The following is a 6,000-nucleotide window of genomic DNA, read 5'->3' on the forward strand; positions in this document are numbered from 1 at the left end:
GAAGGAGATCCGGCTGGCTCCTCCGTCTCGACGTTACCTGAACGCCCATCTGCGGCCTGCTAACCGTTAGCTGTCTTACCGGCTGCTCTCAGAATAGACAATCGGACAATTTATTTATTTTTATTATTATTATTATTATGTTTATTCTTGGGCCTCTATAACTATATCTATTGTTTTTATTTTTATTTTGTTATTGTGTGATTTGGACTAATCTCCTCTACCACACGGAACCCCACTAATCTAGTGGGGGCTGCATTCATTGTAGCTGGGGATTTTAACAAAGCCAATCTGAAAACAAGACTCCCTAAATTTTATCAGCATATCGATTGCGCAACCAGGGGTGGTAAAACCTTGGATCATTGTTACTCTAACTTCCGCGACGCATATAAGGCCCTGCCCCGCCCCCCTTTCGGAAAAGCTGACCACGACTCCATTTTGCTGATCCCTGCCTACAGACAGAAATTAAAACAAGAGGCTCCCACGCTGAGGTCTGTCCAACGCTGGTCAGACCAAGCTGACTCTACACTCCAAGACTGCTTCCATCACGTGGACTGGGACATGTTTCGTATTGCGTCAGATGGGAATATTGACGAATACGCTGATTCGGTGTGCGAGTTCATTAGAACGTGCATCGAAGATGTCGTTCCCATAGCAACGATAAAAACATTCCCAAACCAGAAACCGTGGATTGATGGCAGCATTCGCGTGAAACTGAAAGCGCGAACCACTGCTTTTAATCAGGGCAAGGTGTCTGGCAACATGACTGAATACAAACAGTGCAGCTATTTCCTCCGTAAGGCTATCAAACAAGCTAAGCGTCAGTATAGAGACAAAGTGGAATCTCAATTCAATGGCTCAGACACAAGAGGCATGTGGCAGGGTCTACAGTCAATCACGGACTACAAGATGAAATCCAGCCCAGTCACGGACCAGGATGTCTTGCTCCCAGGCAGACTAAATAACTTTTTGCCCGCTTTGAGGACAATACAGTGCCACTGACACGGCCTGCAACGGAAACATGCGGTCTCTCCTTCACTGCAGCCGAGGTGAGTAAGACATTTAAACGTGTTAACCTCGCAAGGCTGCAGGCCCAGACGGCATCCCCAGCCGCGCCCTCAGAGCATGCGCAGACCAGCTGGCCGGTGTGTTTACGGACATATTCAATCAATCCCTATACCAGTCTGCTGTTCCCACATGCTTCAAGAGGGCCACCATTGTTCCTGTTCCCAAGAAAGCTAAGGTAACTGAGCTAAACGACTACCGCCCCGTAGCACTCACTTCCGTCATCATGAAGTGCTTTGAGAGACTAGTCAAGGACCATATCACCTCCACCCTACCTGACACCCTAGACCCACTCCAATTTGCTTACCGCCCAAATAGGTCCACAGACGATGCAATCTCAACCACACTGCACACTGCCCTAACCCACCTGGACAAGAGGAATACCTATGTGAGAATGCTGTTCATTGACTACAGCTCGGCATTCAACACCATAGTACCCTCCAAACTCGTCATCAAGCTGGGTCTCGACCCCGCCCTGTGCAACTGGGTACTGGACTTCCTGACGGGCCGCCCCCAGGTGGTGAGGGTAGGCAACAACATCTCCTCCCCGCTGATCCTCAACACGGGGGCCCCACAAGGGTGCGTTCTGAGCCCTCTCCTGTACTCCCTGTTCACCCACGACTGCGTGGCCACGCACGCCTCCAACTCAATCATCAAGTTTGCGGACGACACAACAGTGGTAGGCTTGATTACCAACAACGACGAGACGGCCTACAGGGAGGAGGTGAGGGCCCTCGGAGTGTGGTGTCAGGAAAATAACCTCACACTCAACGTCAACAAAACTAAGGAGATGATTGTGGACTTCAGGAAACAGCAGAGGGAACACCCCCTATCCACATCGATGGAACAGTAGTGGAGAGGGTAGCTAGTTTTAAGTTCCTCGGCATACACATCACAGACAAACTGAATTGGTCCACTCACACTGACAGCGTCGTGAAGAAGGCGCAGCAGCGCCTATTCAACCTCAGGAGGCTGAAGAAATTCGGCTTGTCACCAAAAGCACTCACAAACTTCTACAGATGCACAATCGAGAGCATCCTGGCGGGCTGTATCACCGCCTGGTACGGCAACTGCTCCGCCCTCAACCGTAAGGCTCTCCAGAGGGTAGTGAGGACTGCACAACGCATCACCGGGGGCAAACTACCTGCCCTCCAGGACACCTACACCACCCGTTGTTACAGGAAGGCCATAAAGATCATCAAGGACATCAACCACCCGAACCACTGCCTGTTCACCCCGCTATCATCCAGAAGGCGAGGTCAGTACAGGTGCATCAAAGCTGGGACCGAGAGACTGAAAAACAGCTTCTATCTCAAGGCCATCAGACTGTTAAACAGCCACCACTAACATTGAGTGGCTGCTGCCAACACACTGTCATTGACACTGACCCAACTCCAGCCATTTTAATAATGGGAATTGATGGGAAATGATGTAAATATATCACTAGCCACTTTAAACAATGCAACCTTATATAATGTTACTTACCCTACATTATTCATCTCATATGCATATGTATATACTGTACTCTACATCATCGACTGCATCCTTATGTAACACATGTATCACTAGCCACTTTAACTATGCCACTTTGTTTACTTTGTCTACACACTCATCTCATATGTATATACTGTACTCGATACCATCTACTGTATGCTGCTCTGTACCATCACTCATTCATATATCCTTATGTACATGTTCCTTATCCCCTTACACTGTGTATAAGACAGTAGTTTTGGAATTGTTAGTTAGATTACTTGTTGGTTATCACTGCATTGTCGGAACTAGAAGCACAAGCATTTCACTACACTCGCATTAACATCTGCTAACCATGTGTATGTGACAAATAAAATTTGATTTGATTTGATTTGATCTACTGACGGAACGCAAGAAGTGGCTAACAACAGACCCCCTTCCTATGCTAGCTTGCTACCGATGTCCTGGCTAGCTGTCTAAATCGCCTTGACCCCGAAACCCACCACTCCACTCTCTGGACTCTTTTGATCACTCGACTAAGGATGCCTCTCCTTAATGTCAATATGTCTTGTCCATTGCTGTTCTGGTTAGTGGTTATTGGCTTATTTCACTGTAGAGCCTCTAGTCCTGCTCACTATACATTATCCAATTTATTAGTTCCACCACCCACACATGCAATGACATCTCCTGGTTTCAATTATGTTTCTAGAGACAATATCTCTCTCTTCATCACTCAATACCTAGGTTTACCTCCACTGTATTCACATCCTACCATACCTTTGTCTGTACATTAAACCTTGATGCTATTTTATCGCCCCCAGAAACCTCCTTTTACTCTCTGTTCCAGACGTTATAGACGTCCAATTCTTATTGATTTTAGCCGTACCCTTATTCTTCTCCTCCTATGTTCCTCTGGCGATGTAGAGGTGAATCCAGGCCCTGCAATGCCTAGCTCCACTCCTATTCCCCAGGCGCTATCTTTTGATGACTTCTGTAACCGTAATAGCCTTGGTTTCATGCATGTTAACATTAGAAGCCTCCTCCCTAAGTTTGTTCTATTCACTGCTTTAGCACACTCTGCCAACCCGGATGTTCTAGCTGTGTCTGAATCCTGGCTTAGGAAGACCACCAAAAATTCTGAAATTTTAATTCCAAATTACAACATTTTCAGACAAGATAGAACTGCCAAAGGGGGCGGTGTTGCAATCTACTGCAAAGATAGCCTGCAGAGTTCTGTCCTACTATCCAGGTCTGTACCCAAACAATTTGAACTTCTACTTCTAAAAATCCACCTCTCTAAAAACAAGTCTTTCACCGTTGCCGCCTGCTATAGACCACCCTCTGCCCCCAGCTGTGCTCTGGACACCATATGTGAACTGATTGCCCCCCATCTATCTTCAGAGCTCGTGCTGCTAGGCGACCTAAACTGGAACATGCTTAACACCCCAGCCATCCTACAATCTAAACTTGATGCCCTCAATCTCACTCAAATTATCAATGAACCTACCAGGTACCCCCCCAAAGCATTAAACACGGGCACCCTCATAGATATCATCCTAACCAACTTCCCCTCTAAATACACCTCTGCTGTCTTCAACCAAGATCTCAGCGATCACTGCCTCATTGCCTGCATCCGTAATGGGTCAGCGGTCAAACGACCTCCACTCATCACTGTAAAACGCTCCCTGAAACACTTCAGCGAGCAGGCCTTTCTAATCGACCTGGCCGGGGTATCCTGGAAGGATATTGATCTCATCCCGTCAGTAGAGGATGCCTGGATATTTTTTTTAAATGCCTTCCTAACCATCTTAAATAAACATGCCCCATTCAAGAAATTTAGAACCAGGAACAGATATAGCCCTTGGTTCTCCCCAGACCTGACTGCCCTTAACCAACACAAAAACATCCTATGGCGTTCTGCATTAGCATCGAACAGCCCCCGTGATATGCAGCTATTCAGGGAAGCTAGAAACCGTTATACACAGGCAGTTAGAAAAGCCAAGGCTAGCTTTTTCAAGCAGAAATTTGCTTCCTGCAACACTAACTCAAAAAAGTTCTGGGACACTGTAAAGTCCATGGAGAATAAGAACACCTCCTCCCAGCTGCCAACTGCACTGAAGATAGGAAACACTGTCACCACTGATAAATCCACCATAATTGAGAATTTCAATAAGCATTTTTCTACGGCTGGCCATGCTTTCCACCTGGCTACTCCTACCCCGGTCAACAGCACTGCACCCCCAACAGCAACTCGCCCAAGCCTTCCCCATTTCTCCTTCTCCCAAATCCATTCAGCTGATGTTCTGAAAGAGCTGAAAAATCTGGACCCCTACAAATCAGCCGGGCTAGACAATCTGGACCCTTTCTTTCTAAAATTATCTGCCGAAATGGTTGCCACCCCTATTACTAGCCTGTTCAACCTCTCTTTCGTGTCGTCTGAGATTCCCAAAGATTGGAAAGCAGCTGCGGTCATCCCCCTCTTCAAAGGGGGGGACACTCTTGACCCAAACTGCTACAGACCTATATCTATCCTACCATGCCTTTCTAAGGTCTTCGAAAGCCAAGTCAACAAACAGATTACCGACCATTTCGAATCTCACCATACCTTCTCTGCTATGCAATCTGGTTTCAGAGCTGGTCATGGGTGCACCTCAGCCACGCTCAAGGTCCTAAACGATATCTTAACCGCCATCGATAAGAAACATTACTGTGCAGCCGTATTCATTGATCTGGCCAAGGCTTTCGATTCTGTCAACCACCACATCCTCATCGGCAGACTCGACAGCCTTGGTTTCTCAAATGATTGCCTCGCCTGGTTCACCAACTACTTCTCTGATAGAGTTCAGTGTGTCAAATCGGAGGGTCTGCTGTCTGGACCACTGGCAGTCTCTATGGGGGTGCCACAGGGTTCAATTCTTGGACCGACTCTCTTCTCTGTATACATCAATGAGGTCGCTCTTGCTGCTGGTGACTCCCTGATCCACCTTTACGCAGACGACACCATTCTGTATACTTCCGGCCCTTCTTTGGACACTGTGTTAACAACCCTCCAGGCAAGCTTCAATGCCATACAATGGCCTCCAATTGCTCTTAAATACAAGTAAAACTAAATCCATGCTCTTCAACCGATCGCTACCTGCACCTACCCGCCTGTCCAACATCACTACTCTGGACGGCTCTGACTTAGAATACGTGGACAACTACAAATACTTAGGTGTCTGGTTAGACTGTAAACTCTCCTTCCAGACCCATATCAAACATCTCCAATCCAAAGTTAAATCTAGAATTGGCTTCCTATTTCGCAACAAAGCATCCTTCACTCATGCTGCCAAACATACCCTTGTAAAACTGACCATCCTACCAATCCTCGACTTTGGCGATGTCATTTACAAAATAGCCTCCAATACCCTACTCAACAAATTGGATGCATTCTATCACAGTGCAATCCGTTTTGTCACCAAAGCC

The sequence above is a fragment of the Oncorhynchus gorbuscha genome, linkage group LG02, assembly GCF_021184085.1.
Source record: "Oncorhynchus gorbuscha isolate QuinsamMale2020 ecotype Even-year linkage group LG02, OgorEven_v1.0, whole genome shotgun sequence".
NCBI classification, from domain to species: Eukaryota; Metazoa; Chordata; class Actinopteri; order Salmoniformes; family Salmonidae; genus Oncorhynchus; species Oncorhynchus gorbuscha.